The sequence below is a fragment of the Silurus aristotelis genome, assembly GCF_946808225.1.
Source record: "Silurus aristotelis genome assembly, chromosome: 27".
NCBI classification, from domain to species: Eukaryota; Metazoa; Chordata; class Actinopteri; order Siluriformes; family Siluridae; genus Silurus; species Silurus aristotelis.
In genome coordinates, this window is record NC_139600.1 from 2,760,148 (window position 1) to 2,779,121 (window position 18,974).

Here is an 18,974-nt window from a genome sequence, read left to right on the forward strand (position 1 = left end):
TTCAACTCAAAGTTGTTCAAAGAGTTGAGGTCAGAGCAGGCCATTCAAAATCCTCCTATGTAAAACATATCTTAATGCTACTGTCATACTACCACATTAAATACATCCAATCCAACTTTGTGGCAACAGTTTGGGGAGGAAATACATATAACTGTAAAAGTCAGGTGTCTCACTACTTTTGTCCATATCATGTACATAATAATACATAAAAAACATGAGAATTAGTTTTGTTTCAGCTGCTTTTCATGCTAATACCATTGCTAGCTCACACACCGCTAACTAAATCACAACTGGTTTGTTTAGCCGCATTGCATTCTGGGACTCGCTGTTTCCTGCTATTAGCTATGCTAGTTGTTGTTCAGCTGGCTAACCCAGCCATTAGGGTTGCACAAGCCAGTGCACTCTTAGTGCTGGTGTTATGAAGGGCATCCAGCGTAAAAACATGTGCCAAATCAAATATTGCAAATCAAAAATCAGAATTCCATACCGAATCGGTCTAGGTTCGAGTTACCAACGACGTGGATAGGATTGGTAAGAAGGAAGTGAGAGCAGATATTAAAGGGATGAAAAGTGGAAAGTCGGTTGGACCAGATGACATACCGCTAGAAGCATGGAGATGTTTAGGAGAGATGCAGTGGAGTTTTTAACAAAATAGTTTAACAAGATTCTGGAAGGTGAGAGGATGCATGAGGTCACAGAACTGAAGATGTTCAGATTTTAATTGGGAGTGACGAGGATGGACAGGATTAGAAATGAGTTTATCAGAGGGACAGAGCATGTAGGACGTTTTGGGGACAAGGTGAGGGAGGTGCGATTGAGGTGGTTTGGACATGTGCAGAGGAGGGACATAGTATATTGGAAGAAGAATGCTAAGGATGGAGCCACCAGGGGGGAGGAAAATAGAAAGGTCAAGGAGGAGGATTATGGATGTGGTGAAGGAAGACATGCAGATAGTTAATTTGAAAGAGGCAGATGTAGAGGACAGAGTAGTATGGAGACAGATGATCCGCGGTGGCGATGCCTAATGGAAGCAGCCAAAAGAAGAAGAAAAGAAGGACTAGAAGTTTTTGTTCAGCTGGTCAAGTGTAAGCACTCCCAGCATTCCCTGCAATTCTCTAAATCAGCCAGTTAGTGAAAATGAACGAATGGGCAAATAAATGTTCGGGGATATTCATCATATATATTCAGCTGACTGGCTACAATTTAATAAGCAGAGATGTGATTGTATCCAAATGTGGGTTTTCTACTCTAAAGATTTAATAAAGGAAGCATAATAAATCATTCAGATCAGCGGCACAGTGCACTCCTCTGTGTTCATATTAACCATGGAAAAATCTTTCAAAAATTCATTTGCCAAGGTTTAGCAGAGTCATGCGTTTGCACAACGACCTCCAGAAAAAAATGCTTCTGATTTTTTATTTTTTCCGAGACTGAATCTCAGAGACCTTATAATACCATATGTATAAAGACTTCTGCACCCCTATGTATGTGCATTCTATGAATAATGGCTATTTTACATCTATCTATCTATCTATCTGTCCGTCCGTCCGTCCGTCCATCCGTCCGTCTAGGTGTATGCCACAGAACTGTGTTTCCCATCAACCACTGCATCTTACTGTTTCATGTACCATGTCTGCGCCTGCTTCATATTTATGGTTTAGCTTCTCACCGTGGTTTCAGGTTTGTTGTTTTCAGTTGTCACTAATTCTTGCTCAGGTTCAGGTTTCTTGTTATTTTCTGCTTTGTCTCCTTTTTAAAGACATTGAAATGATGCCAGAACAAGTATAGAATAATGTTGTCAAATGTGTTAAATAAACCAGAATATGGTTTATATTTTCAATTTTTCAAAGTAACCCTCCTTCTTGGACAAAAAGCTGTTACATAAAACAGAAGTGTTTTCTTGTCTTGTTGCAATGATGGTCCCGCTAAGTGCAAAACAAATGGGATGGCATGTCGCTGTGGTAATCATGCTGGTTAAATGCGCTCTCAATTTTTCAAAATCACCAACAGTGTCACCAGCAAAGCACCTCCACACCATCACACCTCCATGCTTCACAGTGGGAACCACACATTCAGGAACCGTGCTTCACCCTCTAGAAAGACACAGTGGTTAGAGCGGAAATTCTCAAATTTGAACTCAACAGACCAAATTACAGTTTTCCACTGATCCAATATCCATTTTGTGTGTTTCTTGTCCCAAGCAAGTTTCTTCTGTTTTTTTTCTGAAGCAATGGTTTCTTTGGCACATTTCAATCATGAAGGCCTGACTCACGCAGCGTACTCTGAAGAATGAATGTTAAAATATGTCTGGCACTTGAACTCTGTTTCTGGTAAACTTATCCTCTGCAGCAGAGGTAGCTCTGCTAAATGGAGCTACTTTGGACAAGCTAAAATACAAAACATATTCTGGGTTATTTAACACTATTTTTTTATACATAATTTCATTGTTCTTTTATAGTTTGGTTGACTTCATTATTAATTTACAATGTTGAAAATATCCAAAAATCCATTAATAAAATCCATATTATACATACGATATTATACATAGAACTCTACACCAGTGTTTTTTAACTGGTGTGTCACAACCCAAATGTTGGGTGGGACCGTTCTGAGTGGGTCTTGTGTGTGTAGCCAAAAAAAACCCCACTGCCTTCCTTTTTTAAAAAAACTTTCTTGTACTGAGCTGCGTAACGACAAAATCTGGCTCAAAAAGATTTTGCTGATGTGTTCAAGTATTTCAACACATTAAACGTGTCCATGCATGGAAGGGGGGCACATTATCGCACTGTCGGCAAATCATGTTTTCAAAGGCAGTTTTTTCCGAAGCTTATAATGAAGCAAAACAGCTGGATGCCTCGAGGGGAAAAAAACCACTGAAAAAAACGAAACGTCTCAGCACATTGCAAGTACGGTTTAATGACTACTTCCCACAGAACCATTGAGGTGATCAAAGGATATGCGATCCCTTTGGAATCGACATGGAAAGCATCACATTGTCGAGCCGTTGATGAGATACGGTTGGTCATGTGATCAGACGTTGAAAAAGAAATTCAGCAAGGTAAGTCCTGGCACGTGATCCAATTTGATTGGAGAAAAAAGAGAAAAAAATCTTCTGACTGTTACTAGTAGTTCTGACATTGGAGACTCTTTCCATAAACGTAAAAAAATCTATAATTTTATGCATACTTACATGTGGTACGTCTACTTTGTAAAAGTCACAATAGAAGAGATGCTGTGTTAGAAACCTGAAAATTAATTGCTGCTGTTATAGAAAACTAATCAACACCTTCTGACCAATCAGAATAGAGAAGCACACAGTGTTATGGTACATTCACTTATAAATGTTTTTTAAAAAGTGGTTGCAGGGGTTGAGCGCCAGCTGAGTGGAACTGAGTGGAAAGGATCATACACCTGTGTGTATTTTTATGAATTAATGTTTCCTTTTCCCCATTAAATAGTGCAAAGGAAATGGGGTACGGGAAATAGGTATACGGGAACGAGGGTTGCATTGCTTTATCTAAACTCTGCAGGTTGTGTGAGAGCTGGTGGACGACCCGGTGGCTGTGTGTGTGTTACAATATGTAAGGAGGTGTAAAATGCTGCAAAATAAACAGTTTATTGTTTACTCAGACCAATCGTGCCCAGGAGACAATCCTTCCCAAAGATGAGCTGCTGCCAGCCCTGATTACGGCACAGAGCCAGAATCAATACCTCGCAACTTCCAAACACAGCCTTATCCTGTCAGACTGCAGAGCCCAGGGTGAAGCAGAGACCATCAAAGCAAGCAGTAATTACTAACATGAGGTAAGGTCTAAAATAAAATGTACATCACAATATACTTGATCAAACAAGACATTTGGTGTTTGATGACAGAAGTAGCTTCTTTGGCTGCTAGCATTGCTAACAACCGAGGGAAACCCGTAGCTACCAGTTTAGCATCAGTCCTGGTACTGAAACAAACAATAATCATAAATTAAGATTAATAACTGAGTCCCCATTTACTATTACAATAACTTCCACTCTTCTGGGAAGATGTTTCACCAGTCAGGTACTGATGTAGGTAAAGTGAGGAGGCCTGGGATGCAGTCAAAATTCACATTCAAACAATAAGTTTGAGGTCAGAGGGATCTTCCACTTCAACCCATGGAAAGCAAATCTTAATGGATCGGGCTTTTTGCACAGGAGCTTTCCCATGCTGGAACAGGTTTGGGTCTTCTAGTTCAAGTAAAGGAAAAATTCAAACTACCACTTCCAAAGATGTTCTATACAATTGTGTGTCTCCAACTTTGTGGTAAAAGTTTGGGAAAGAACGCAAAAAAAACTAATAGATATCAAATAATGTTGTTAGTTAGTGTTGGGGTTTTAAATCGCTCCTCTTCCCTGTGTACATGAAGTTTGTTTGTTCTCCTTATGACTCAGGGGTTTCCTCTGGGTATACTCCGTTTACTCTTCCCAGCTCAAAGATGTACCACCTATGCTACTTTGAACCATACATTTGTTCAGAGCCTCTGAATAGTTGGGTAAGCTTGGGCGATTGTACCATGCCATGGTACCTTGGGTCCCCTGGGATACGCTCCAGCCTCCCCGTTACCCTGTGTAGGATAAGGAAAATGGATGTATAAATTGATATAGATATAGCAATCTAGAATCAGGCAATATTCTAAAAGAAAATAATCGTTATTATTAAATGGGAGGGAGAGACTACTGTCATGTCCAAGATCAGGTCAGACTGTTGAGGGGTTGAGATCATGTCAAGTGAAGGGGTCGTCCAAAGGGGCAAAAACAACCAGAAACTATATTTTTAGAACATTTTTAGGCCTTTAGGATTAAATTATTTCCGACCAATAGCGCTTAAATCACTTGTGAAGTGTTTTGAGAATTAATAAAAAAAAGTACACACAGCATCATATAAATCTTTTGCAATTTGCATACCAATCCTCTAGGGGAGTTAAGGACGCAATTTTAACTGTATTGCGTCTGATGTATTCGCATTTAGACAAAACAAAACCATTTTATTTGTAGATTTCTCATCAGCCTTTAACTGCATTTCTCCTAGATCATTAGCAGTTACCCTGGCAAAAGAATTTTCTTTAGTCAGTAGGATGCTTAGACTACAATTACAGAATGCCACAGGAGGTCATTCATACCAGTGTCATTCAATACCAGGTTCATTATCATATTATGTGCAATATGTTCTGAGTTTCCTAGCACCTTTTTTGCTTTTTTGAATACATTTGAATATATAGAATATTTAATTACTTTTTCAAGTGAACACCAATCAGGCATAACATTGTGACCACCTGCTAATATTGTGTTCCCAGTTTTGCTGCCAAAACAGTCCTGACCCTTCGATCGTTGACAGCTAAAAGCTAAAGGAGCTCATTTGTTGGTTCAGACCACACGGGCCAGCATTCGCCCTGTCGCCGGTTCACCACTGTTCATTCCTTGGAGCACTTTTGATAGATACTGACCACTGCAGACCAGGAACAGTCTACAAGAGCTGCAGTTTTAGAGATGCTCTGACCCAGACGTCTAGACGTCACAATTTGTCAAACACCCTCAAATTCTTACACTCGCCCATTATTCCTGCTTCTAACATCAACTTTGAGGACAAACTATTCACTTGCAGCACAATAAATATATCGACCCACTAACAGCCAACATGATGAAATGGGAATTACATTTTTTTCCCCTTGTATTATGAAAGCAGTCTTTGGCAAAATAATTTCCTTTGGGATTAATAAAGTTCTTTCTTATCTTATTCTTATCTTATCCTCTTATCCCTTTGTTCTTTCAAGCCCCGTCTGATGAAATGTTGTTTACTTTGAATGGTGCTTTCTTGTGGAACCAACCAGCACAGGATGGTTCCACATAAACAGCCTAAAGACCCAGGATGTTACTGTAGAAGTTACTGTTAAACTCAAGAACCTTGAACATGGATTTGCGCTGTAGTTAATATGAACAGTATAAACTGATATAAACTGCTACAATGGCTAAGGGTTGCAATCGCCATGAACAGTTTTACACTTAAGTGTCCATCAGTGAACAGTCGATAACCTTAACAATGATGCAACTCTACATTTTTCAGCCAGATGAGTTGGGCATCCCTTCTTTTTTGAGTCTGGTTTCTCTCAAGGTTCCTCATACCATCGCAGGGAGTTTTTCCCTCAACATGGTCACCACTGGCTAATGTTCATTGTTAAAAATGCTACACAAATAACAATTAATTGAACTACTTACTGGGCTAGAAAGAATGTTTATTATTTGTTTTTACAAATTCTCAGAGACTGTCCAAGACTATCTAATTTGATACAGAAAACATGCATAATAACATCTATAAATAAAAGAAGGGGAAAAAAAGAATGTAATTTTAAAAAACAAATGAAATGCCAGATTATGTGATTTTGCCCCCTTTATGATGTCGTGCTCTTATGAGGACACTCTGATTTCATTACAAACCCGCTATTGAATAAGATTACTGTGAGACCACTTGACTCTTTGGCGCTTTTAGAATGGATTTCGTCTCAGATCAATTTTGCCAAGGACCAGAAATTGGTGGGGTTTTTTTGATCCCTCAGCTCCGGTGTCTTCTGCATTCCCTGAATAAAACATCACTTTCCCTAAGGAACATGTACTGTTTTAATCTTGTCCTGTTCTTGCATTTGAAATGCTTTTACATTTATATAGATATCATTTTGTTAGAAGGATCTTATCCAGAGCGACTTACATTTAATTTTTCATACAACTGATTAGCTATAGGATTAAGGGCTTTGCTCAGGAGCCCAGGAGTGGCTTCTTGGTGTGACTGGGATTTGAACTCACAGTCTTTAGATCCAAAGTCCAATGCCTTAACCAGCAACCGACCACTTCCCCTGCTCTTGTTGTCTCTCAAAACAGATCATTTAAACACTTCTGTCTTAGGGGTTTTGTAGAGGAATTTACTGACAGATTAGACTGCTTGCAGAATTTAGTTTGATGAAGATCCCCCCAGGATCGAATCATTCCACTGTTGGGGGCTCTAAGTTCAATAAAGAATTAGCTTAAGACTTTTACCAATCATCTTACCTGTAATGTATTCATTTCAAGGATTCTAGTGGAAAATGCAGTCCTAAGACTGATCCCTGAGGAATACCTTGTGTTGAGATGAGAAACAAAAACGCAAAATTCACTCTAATCACTCTCGATTTTAAAGGGGACACTCTTGGACATAAAATGGACTAAAGGACGACGGCAAAGATGGCAACAGTTTCAATGAAGGCTTTAAGCCAAAAATACAGATGTATTCGTCTACCTATTTCAGTGCTCACTATAAGTGCTCACTATATTTATATTCATGTACCATAGTTGAAGTTATTTATATCATGCTTGGCAGTAAATAATTTTTTTATGTTTTTGGCACACAATTACAAAGGTCTTCATATTCTGAACAGACATAACGTTGACATAACATTATAAAATATTATTGTCTCTTCATCATAGCACCTGTTAGTGGGTGGGATTTATAAGGCAGCAAGTGAATATTTTGTCCTTAAAGTTGATGTTAGAAGCAGTAAAAATGGGCGAGCATGAGGATTTGAGCGAGTTTTTCAAATTGTGAAGTCTAGACGACTGGGTCAGAACACCTCCAAAATTGCAGCTCTTGTGGGTTGTTCCAGGTCTGCAGTGGTCAGTATCTAACAAAAGTGCTCCAAGGAAGGAACAGTAGGGAACCTGCGACAGGGTCGTGGGTGGCCAAGGCTCATTGATGCATGTGGGGAGCGAAGGCTGGTCCTTGTGGTCTGATCCAACAGACGAGCTCCTGTAGCTCAAATTGCTCAAGAAGTTCATGCGGTTAATGATTGACGGGTCAGGATTGTTTTGGCACCAAAAGGGGGACCAGTGTTCATAAAGTGTGTCTGATTGGTGTAGATGTCCTCAGAAGTGGTAGCATGGAATTGTTCCTTTCCACAATGAAAATATGGTTGGATTGAAAGATCTCCTGCTATAGACCTCCAAACCTATTGAAATTAATTGAAACGCAAATCTCCACAAAATCTAGGGGAACATCTTCCCAGAAGAGTGGAGCTTATTATAAGAGCAAATAGGGACTCAGTGTGGAATGGGATGTTCAAAAAGTCTATATGTGTAACTTCAAGGCTGAATACAGCCTTTAATTTAATGAGAAAAGAATAGTAATTTGCACATTTAATGCTTTTTTGGACTAATTTAATCTTATAGTCCCAGAGAACAAAAGAACAAACAGGCCACTGCATAATACAATGCTGTCAGATACGATTTGTACAATGAAACTGCGAAATGTGACATCAAATGAACAATGATAATGTTCTTTAACTCCTCTTCAATTTAGAAAATTCTTAGCTCTAGGCAAGGCATGTGATTACGATTTAAATATTGTTCTACAGACGGAGAACGAAGTCATTACTCCAGGAGGAGAGAAGCCTGGGGAGGCTGTGTGATCACGCATCGCATTACAGTAAAGCAACATGACAGAAAACAGATGCTGTGTGTTGTGGGTGTTGCTTTGTACGGTTGCTCCAGACGGCCTATAAACCTGCACCCGAGCTCTGGTGCACCAGTTCCTCCAATTACCCGCTTAATGCAGGAGCAATAATCCCAAACCATATGGTTTATGTGAGCTCATAAATCACAGGGTCAAGACCCTGCACTCATTTCAAATTTTCCAAAAGCGGTCCGACATGCTGCTTTTGACCTCACAACAACTCCCTGCAGATGTGGGAACCGCCAGGGAATCACATGACGAAATGATATAATCAGTGGAGAAAGAACAAAGCTCTTAAACTAATTATCTAAAAGAAACTCAATGTTAGCAGGAAGAACATCGAGCTGGAAGTGTAGGTGTCGTAGTGCTTCAGAGAAACAAAAGTGAAGCCCTGTCTGTAATTACTGCCGATTTCAGCGTATTACTCAAAGCCTTTCTTGTATGGAGAATAGAAATCGTACAGTAATGAGTGAGATGCTCATGAGGGCATCCGTGAAAAGCAACCCAAGCTAAAACATATATACCACACCTAAATGAGCACCAGGACTGGTGTTCTGATTAGATGTGTAGCGAACCATTAACCAATAATCTCATTAAAAAAGTGCACAACGTATGAATAAACACCAATATGCAACATAAAAACACAAATGTCCTCCTGCAAGCTACAAAAAGAAATAGCCCGCTATGTAGGTTACGTACGTTAGCAAAGCTAGCAAGAGTTCGTGTTTCCGCACTCTGTACAATTTGTAAATTGTGTTCAATGATTCTAGTGGAAAATGCGGTCCCAAGACTGATCCCTGAGGAATACCTTGTGATGAGATGACTGACAAAAAAACGCAAAATTCACGCTAATCACTCTCGATTTTAAAGGGGACACTCTTGCCGTTTTTAGACCAAACAGCGTTTTCAAATTTTTCGTCTTTTAGAGACAAAAATGTCCCAATTGGACTCCACAGAACTTTTTCTATATCATGTATATGTCATTTACTGTTTAACTCTTTTAACCTGTTTTGTTGCAGAAAAATAAAAGGAACATGCGTCTCAAAATCCACAATTCCACACTTTTTACAGAAATAAAATGTTTATCAATAAAATGTTATAGACAAATAATCAAGATAAAAAATTTCTGTCATTGATCAGCTTCCTAACATGGCACCAAAATGTTCTTCGTTACTTTCAGCAGGTTCGCTTTGGTACTTTTTGGCGATTATACTGAGATGAGCTGCAGCTGCTCTTCAAAACGACGGAAAATAATCTCCTCTGTATGTCGCCCTCTGTGAGTTTTTATATATATTTATATATTTGCTGATATTTTCAAGCTGCGTTTTTTTTTTTTTTGCCATTTGACGGATATAAATTATGCTGTCTGTGCGAGTGGATTGGTTTTCCACCGTCTGCTGGGAATAAGTGCTGTGTGATTAATATTATATATGTACATATTTTACTTGCTCATGCATATCACATTGGTCTGGAAACTTAAAATGGAAGAATACACACAAATCAGATGCTTTGAAGTCTGTGATTTATCCAGATCTTAAGATGTTTTAATGGATTTGCCCTGGGACAAAAAGAGCTTCTGGTGGAGTTTATCAATACAACATTCATAATTCATGAATTGTTCTAAAAGAAACAGTAAATCATTAAAGACAGTGCTTTGTTTTCTACTTTGCAAGAGCTAACACGTTCTTTACTGAATCTGGGTTTGTCAGGGGCGGAGCTTACAATTAGTGGTCTTAGTGGTTAGGGTATTGGGCTAGTGTGCTGTAAGTCATATTCATTGAATTCCCAGAATTGTATGTTTGGCCTGGTAACACTCAATTGCTTAGGGGGAAGTCAATTTGGATAAACATGTCAGGCAAATGCAATTAATATTAATATTAATATTGTGTGGATTCCTACCTCACGTTTGTGCATTCAGGTTTGTAAAATGTAAGGCATTATAGGTTTGTGTGGGGTTTTTTTTTTTGTGTACTCACATGCTGCTTTCTGGATCGATGGCAATGTTTTCACTGAGTCTGGTCTGATTCATATCTATATCTATATCTATCACCAAATTTTAAACAGGAAGTAATCTTACAAATTGTTCCAATCACATTAGCTGGCATGCAGAACTCCATATCTGTAGTGGACCACCATTTTCAAGAGGACCACACAGAAGGTCAGAACTCTGGAATGCTTCCGTTCAGTGGCGGAGAAGTGCAAAACCAAATACCAAATCCAATTAACAAAATACCAAATCCGAAAACAAATGAAGAAATCAATAAACAAATGAAAAAAAAACCAAACAAAAAAAAGAACAAATCCGAAAACAAATAAAAAAAAATCCAAAAACAAAATACCATATGCGAAAACAAATGAAGAAATCAATAAACAAATGAAAAAAAAAACAAAAAACAAATGAACAAATCCGAAAACAAATGAAAAAAAATTCTAAAACAAAATATTAAATCTGAAAACAAATGGTCAAATCCAAAAACAAAATAACTAATTCCCAAAACAAATTAACAAATCCAAATACACAATGACAATTCAGACAAAATGGAAAAGGTAGGTATAGTTTATAAACAAAAAACTGACTGCTCATTTGTCATCTGTCATTTACAGGAAGTAGAAAATTGTGTATCTTATAACTTTGTTTCTTGTTTCATGTGGGCAGTTACTTTAAACCAATTTTTTTTTAATAGTGAACATTTTTTTTTTTTTACACTTTTACACAAACATGCTAACTTTCAAACATGCCTGTTGTACTTCCTGTATATCTTGAATGACGGGTGTCTCGTCTAATGAGCGGTAAGTATTCTAGTATTCCGGTTTGTCTGAATTGTCGTTGTGTTTTCAGATTTGTTCGTTTGTGTTGCACTTCTCAGCCTTCACACTTCCAGGCTCGAAAACTCACATATTACAAAAATACGATTAGCCAAAACGCAAGTAAAAAACAAATGCAGGCAAGCTAAATGCAGAGTTTCGTTGACCCATTAATACAGTTTAATCAAATAATGAATATTTTATAGGTGCACTTTAAGTTGACAACTGAGTTCTTCTTTCTTTCTTTTGGCCCTCGGCCCTTAAATTGAACTCCAATATCAGGGATTGTTTATTCGGTAACAGAACATTGCCATCTCATCTAAAGCATTCCTGGGATCCAGCTAAATAGTTTGACTTGGGATTTTTTCGATCTTTCGATGGTGATAGCGTACGTAAAAATTGTAAAGGTTTAGGAGGCAAATGTAGCTGTGTATTTGCGGTAAGATATATTTCGGGAAGCTGTAAAATGTTAACAGATGAGGTTAGGATACAACAAGTCCATATGGTCAGGTAGAGTCACAGGCAAAACATGTGGAGGTCAAACCCGCCTAGCATGAAGATCAGACAAGAAGCAAGGCAAGGAGGCAGAAGTATTAAAAGAAGTACAGAGTCAGCCATTGGCAAGACTTCACAATCTGTTTGTGACTTGTTTGTACGAGGTGGAATCAAAACGTTTCGAGAGTAATGGTGTAACTGGTGCATTTCCAAGGAACCAAGGAAATCCTGCATGAGACTGGGAAAATCTGCCATAACGTCAAGTAGGCTTTTATTATCATTTCACCAATAAATGGTGCAGTACACAGTACATTTGACATGATGTACGTTTGACATACCGCCATGCTTTAAGAGATGGTATAACATTACTCGAAGACGACGAGAGATCAGGAAGACCTTTATGTTAAAAATCTCCCTTCTGCACCCACCCTACTCTCCAGATTTGGCTCCCATTTGGTTCCCAAAGATGAAGCTCCAACACAAAAGTCGCCTTCTGACACCCTTGTGGAGATCGGCAAGAATCTCAGAAGGTGCTTGACACGCTTCGAATAGAAGACTTCCAGGACACATTCCAAAAGTGGCAAAAACGCTGGGAGCGTTGTACTGTCGTACAAGGGGACTATTTTGAAGGTGAGGTGTAAATGTAGATAATAAAGTACTTTGTTGTAAAACAGAGCAAGTCTCGAAGGTTTTTTGATACCACCTTGTGTAATCCTCCACTGATTAATACTGTACTTGACTTGATATGTGAATTAAAAGAGATAATGGTCCCATTAAAGGTACCAACAAACTAAGGTAAGAGTTTTTGTGCATTAACACACAAAATTTGTATATTTGTTTTGTTTATTTTCTATTAAATTGAGACGTTTATTAAAGAAATGAATCTTCAGTCTGGGTTCGGTGTGTTTCCTCTGTCTCAGAAGTAACGCCGGCTATAAGGATGCATCTTTGAACAATGGAGTGATTGGCAGTCTTTGTTGTCACTTAAAAAAAGCCAGAGAACAAATGCTTTATGAGACTTTATAAAAACTTCTTTCTACGAGCGGCGTTTGATACGCTATCGTCAAAAGAGCAAGGAATCGGTTGTGCTGTAGCGTAAAGACTAGCAATTCAACACACCATTTGGTTTTCGATGTAGAAGCCCAGAAAGGGAATTCATGCTCGGTCAAAACAGCTCGATTTTTCTTAATTCAAGCCCTTATTAGCTCTGATATGTGGTATGGATTCTTTTTTTCATAACATAACCTCTAAAAAAAAGATGTCAACAATGTGCAAATGTTTTAAGCAGGTGTGCTGTTTGGTTTTGCTGGAAAGAAGACAAGATGCTAATAAAGACGGATGAGGCTCGGTTTAAGACGTTCAAACTAATTTCACCACTAGGCGACTTTCAAAATAGAACAAAATACACTTGCAGTATGATCTCTATAATCTCTGGTTTGTTTTTTTTATTCCTGCGATGCATCGGGAACATTGTCACCGGTTTAACCTTCACTCCGATCCGGCTCGCCGTCATCTCCTGAAAGCACCGAACAGTAACATTATTCAATTCCCCCCCCCCCCCCCCTTCCATGTGCCAGAGCTAAACGATGTCCTGAGCGTCCACTGAAGCGATTTATCATTCATCTATAATCGGGGACGTCATGTTATTACACATGGAGAGGGTTGGAAGGTTGAGGAAGAGAGACAAATCGATAAACATGTTACACGTGAAACCCGATCGGCCGTGACGGTGAGATCAGAGATGACTCTAATGCGCTAAAGTGCTGATGGGAGACGCTGAACGCTCGACTCTTTTAGCACAGGTGCTCCGTAAGACATTTTCCGAGAAGAAACCCGAGCTGGGATGAAGGGGGAAGAACGTGCACAATTGAAGATTACAGGTTTTTCGCTCAATTGATTTAACTTTATTTCACGAAACACCTTCTGCTGTGCGAAGTGAAGATTAATCGATGATCCGATTAGTATTTACACAAAGGTCACATACCGACATCACATTGTATCAGCTTTACCGAAACGAGGTTGCTCTAGAGTGTTTTATTTCTCTTACACTACAGATGCCTATGATCATCGGGCCCTCAGGCAGCACTACTCTAAAAACAGGCATGATTCTGTAATGGTAATCACTTCATGAGCTCAGAAACACCTCATACATTGAAGAAGCCACATGTGAACATGATCCAAAAACACGTCCATTTCCTCTGGACTTAGGAACTCTCTGGACTCTGGACTTCCTCTGGCTTATTTCCAACAGACTGAGGTTCTGTGATCAGACAAATCTAAATTATTTTTGGAAACCATGGACACCATGTCCTCTGGATTAAAGAGGAGAGGGACTATCTGGCTTATCATCAGAATTTGGTTCAAAAGCCTACTTTTCTGATCATGTGCATTAGTCCTAAAGGAATGGAAAATGTTCAGATCTGGAAAGGCAGGATCAATGATACAAGTTCTATAAAGCTTTCCGAGCAAAATATGCTTCCATACAGATTCTGTCTACTTCAGGAAAGGTCTTGCATATTTAAACAAGACATTGTTAAATCGCATACTGCATCTTTTACAACAACATGGCTTCGTAATAGAAGAGTCTGGGTGCTGACCTGGCCTGCCTGCAGTCCAGATTTTTTACAAATTGAAAACTTTTGGAGAATCATGAAATAAAAAAAATACAACAAAAAAGACCCAGGACTGTTAAGCAGCTAGAATCAGACACAAATTGGACAATATTCCACTCCTTAATTCATATTAAGGGTGATGTTTTATAAACTCCCAGGCAGACAAAGCCAAAATGATAATCCACAATGCAGTCAAAAACAGGCAATACTTCAGTTGATTCGCAACAGAACAAACAACGTATAGAATGGGATGTGTTCGCTAAGGATTTTTAAGCCACTTGACTTTTTAGTAGAAGGTCAGGAGTTTAAACCGCTGTTCAAATGTAAACGCATCAGAGGTTGTCAAGAATCCCAGGATTTGTTTTCCTGAGCGAAGGTCTATTAAATACTCTGTGTGTGCGTTAGTGTGTGTAATTGGGCAAACTTGTGCCTAATCAGGAAGAGTCAGAGCGGGGAAAGTGTGTGCGTGTTCTGGGAATTGGACTTCAAGGCGACCATGCTTGAAAGCTGTGGTATCTAGTGGGAGTTCAAGTCCAGCAGTGACTTGACATCCTTACAGAAAACTTTGGAGAACATGGTATTTCATTACATACATGCAGGATAAATGGTGAAAGAAATCCTGAACCGACATGGCTACCATTTCACCATACAACCATACAATGACCTGAAGCAAATGTCCAACCTTTGGCTCTCTTGTTTTTAGTGCTGTTTTGGCTAAAATCTAAGCAACTAGATTTTTCTTTCTGAGAACCCATGAACTCCCAGATCTAAGAGCTAGATAATTTGCACAATTGCTACTATTTGCACTTCTGGTAGATGCTAAACTACGCAATAACAATAAAGATCTATCTCTCTGTCTGTCTGTCTGTCTGTCTGTCTGTTCATTCTCTGGTTTATAAATTATTCAATTTTAAACCCCAACCCCCTCCATGTGCCAGAGCTAGCAAGCATGAAAGCATTTCTGGATTCACAAGCATATGTAGCTAATAATAGAGCTATATATGTAGCTTAAAAAAAAAAAGTATACAGTATATGGTAGCTAGCAAACCTAGCTATTGGTTTCCATTATAGGTGGCAATAGAATAGTGCAATATTCTGCTAGTGGATACTGTTAGCATTGTAGTTCTACATTTATAATAATTTAACAGCAAGAAAATGTTAGATAGAGGCCCTCTTCTGATGCATGGCTCCTGACAAGAGTTCATTCCAGGGGGTGATTGAGGCAGTTTCCTTGGCTGCTTGAAGTGTGGTGTTCACGATGCCGGATGCCCCAAAAACACAGGGGGAATGATGCCTAGGTTGGAGCTGGAGGTAGTGGTTGGAGCTGGGACATTGTACTTGGAAGCTCAGTGGTTAAGATGTTTGCATCAGAAGGTCATGATTTAAAATCCCAGAACCACCAATCTAGCACTGCAGGGTCCTTGAGCAAGGCACTTAACCATCAACTTCTCAGTTGTAAGTCGCTCTGAATAAGGATGTCTGCCAATATAGGTGAGGTCAGAAGGGGAGCAATGCTACATAAATGGTCTCCTCAGAAAAGGGAGGCAGCACAATTTGCAAAATGCGGGAGATCGTACAAGTTCTTCGGCCCGCCACGATCGGGGTACCTACACCCATACACCTCCTCAAGACAGTGCTTGATATTGGGCGCTTCACCAATAATTGGTTCAAGAGTATGTCCAACCTGTTGAGCTGCCTTTACCACTCTGTTGATCAGTCTGTCAATCGATGTCATGTAATGAGGGGAAGGCAAATGCAAGTGACATGTTACATGATCATCTGATGTGCTGTGGCTAACAGGAAAAGTCATTTGTGACATAATCCAGACAGCAAGCTTGTAGAAGACCATGGCTAGCTACAAAAAAATTAATTTGTAGTTTGGATACTCGCTCTGTTTACAAGAAAGTACTTTATATATCTATGTTTGCAGGCTATCACCTTCGAAATAGTCCCCTTGCAGAGCAATGCGGCACTCCCATCGTTCCTGCCACTTCTGGAATGTGTCCTGGAAGTCTTCTTTTCGAAGCGTGTCAAGGACATTCTGTAATTTGTGCTGGATCTCTGCAAAACGGCGACCTTTGAGTTGGATCTTCATCTTCGGGCGGTGGGCTCAGTCCTGATTGAGGCGGCAGGAGCAAAAAATCTAAAGAGTAGGGTGGGTGCAGAAGTAAGATCACGTGGATCGTTTCAACTTTTTCCGTGGTTGAGCTCGCTGAAGATCTTTTGATCTCTCGTTGTCTTCCAGTGATTTTCAGTGGTCAGAATAGTACCAGTTAGCACTAGAAAAATGAAAGCAGTATTTATTGCTTAGCCGGCATTAATGTTCTATGTGATTTTTATTTAATAGGGTTCTTGATTCATTAGCACTTGGTTGGCAAAACCTTCAGCGTGAAAATGTCAAATATCCCCCCCCCCCCGCAACCCTCCCACCCCATCTGTGCTTGTGTTATTTTTCTTATTAATGTACAAACCCTGGAGGTCACACTTCTCTTGACGCTACCTCTCACGCTGATGAAAAACACCCTGTGATTACATTCCTTTTCTAAGGAGAACGATTCCTTTTCCCACAGCACATTTTTTTCAGCATCACATTCACATGGACATTTTTCCTTAGTCTAATCTCGAATCCGGACCTGGGAGACAACTGGAAACAAATGAGACAAATTTATTTCAGATTGATTTGGGAGATTCCAGACAGAAAGTTGGAACACTACTAAATCCTTTAGAGAGCCAGGATTTGATTTTGTACGCTAATGTAATTCCTTTTGCAACAGAAAGGCAGTGATGACATTTACACATCGTATATTAGTGGGGTGAGAAACTGCCAAAACATGACAGTAGCTTAGCAAAGTATAAATATGCTGACCGAGTGCGAGTTGCGAAGGATTTCTCACACATTCTCAATCTGTTCACTTTAAATCACATGATATCCTGGAGGTCACGTGTTTTCAGAATTACGCGGTATGTGTTTGAGCCGAGAACGAGGGTCTGATGGTCACCAGTAGGGATGGGAAGATCGGATCATTTCGGTGACGTTTATTCGAATCAAAGCGAACAAATCTTTTTTTGAGTCATTTAATTCATTTCGTTTCTTTGATCAGAAATATAAGAAAATGTAAATTTTCAATATGGGAGTCACGTGACAAAAGAACATATGACTCAGGCTAGAAGATTCAAGAATTAAACTACCCAATTCTGTTTCCTGTACATAGCCTACGGAGATTTCAGGACGCTTTGCTGATGCGCATCCAGTAGAAAATGAAGGAATCTTTTTGAGACGACTTGAGTCGAATGAAAGAATCGTTCTTAATGAACGGATCGTTCATCGATGAGCCGTCACTAGTGTAAATTAGAAAATAAACGAATCACTCTTTGAGACGACTCGCACTCTTTTGAGTCAATTTAAAGACTCGAAATAAACAATCTGAATCTGAGTGTATAGGCATTTTTGCTAAATTCACATGAAGTCACGCAGTTTGAAGTAACGACATTCCACGAATGGAACTGCTTCAGGTCGAAAATGAAGCCAACGCACCGAAGAACCGTCTCTAATGCGATTGAGTCATTACTGTAGCATGACGTGCAGGGGGCGGGGCTTATACACAAAGTACAAAGTAGCTAAATCAGCAGAACGAGTTTGATTTTGCAAGTGGCATGAAGAATCGTGAAGGATTTCTCACTCATTCTCAATCTGGACACAACGATATTTTTAACTTCATGTGTTCTCAGAATTCTCCAAATTACATCACATGTGTATGAAGTCTGAAATTATAAAATTTCACACATGGAACCGCTTCAGGTCAAAAATAAAGCGAAAGCACCAAAGAACCATGTTTAACGCGACTGAGTTACTACTGTGGAGGATGAAACGCTGAGGGCGGGGCTTATACAATTTGATTACGCCGTTTTCATCTAAAAATGTTACGTGCCACTTTGTTTTCAATCGTTTCCCGAAAGTCGCTCATCCACACTAAAACGTCTGAAAACGCTCACGTCCCTGTACTCTTTCTTTTTTCTTTAAGAACCAGGAATTGAATTAAAATGCTAACGTACCTCCTTTTCCAACGGAAAGCCCGAGTGCTGACATTTACACACCACACAATAGCGGACTGAGACACGCCGAAAGCTCCGAACTATAAAAACACAGATTCGACCGATGTGAAGGCTTTGTTTAACTTGTAACCGTGTCCTGCAGAAAGTGAAGCCCAGCGTCAGTCTCAGGAGAAGCACGTTATTGATTACAGGCTGGCCTCGTATCGATCCTCAAGACAATCAGAGTTCCATTAGAGCGACAGAAGAGCCAGGCAGCCAGAAAAGCCACTCGGTCCTCTGGGAGTTAAAACACGTCTCCTCTCCCAGACCCCAGAACCTCAGATCCTGAGGGATTACTCGCAGAAACCTTTCAGGAGCACGATGTGCGACGGAGTTTCTATACGCTGAGAATAGAAACGCCATGGAGAAGCTTACGGAGGCTGACAGGAAGTGTGGAAATATCGGAGGTCTGTCAATACAGCAACAGCGAAAAGGACAAATGATGAATGCGGTGTAACACGAGGTGACGG

The 18,974-nt window shown here is 39.6% G+C and overlaps 1 protein-coding gene and 1 long non-coding RNA gene across 4 annotated transcripts in view; one reads left to right on the top strand and one right to left on the bottom strand.

Annotated features, from left to right (window-relative positions):
• Positions 1-18,974, bottom strand: part of LOC310721100 (inactive phospholipase D5) — a 50,316-nt gene that overhangs the window by 25,188 nt on the left and 6,154 nt on the right. The window lies entirely within an intron of this gene.
• Positions 1,578-12,434, top strand: LOC310721117. Of its 2 annotated transcripts, XR_014531931.1 has the most exons (5): positions 1,578-1,680; positions 2,934-3,058; positions 3,631-3,804; positions 9,681-9,776; positions 12,241-12,434. It is a non-coding gene; the product is annotated as an uncharacterized lncRNA (long non-coding RNA). The 2 variants fall into 2 exon arrangements; XR_014531932.1 differs by lacking the exon at positions 1,578-1,680 and having other exon boundaries at positions 2,676-3,058.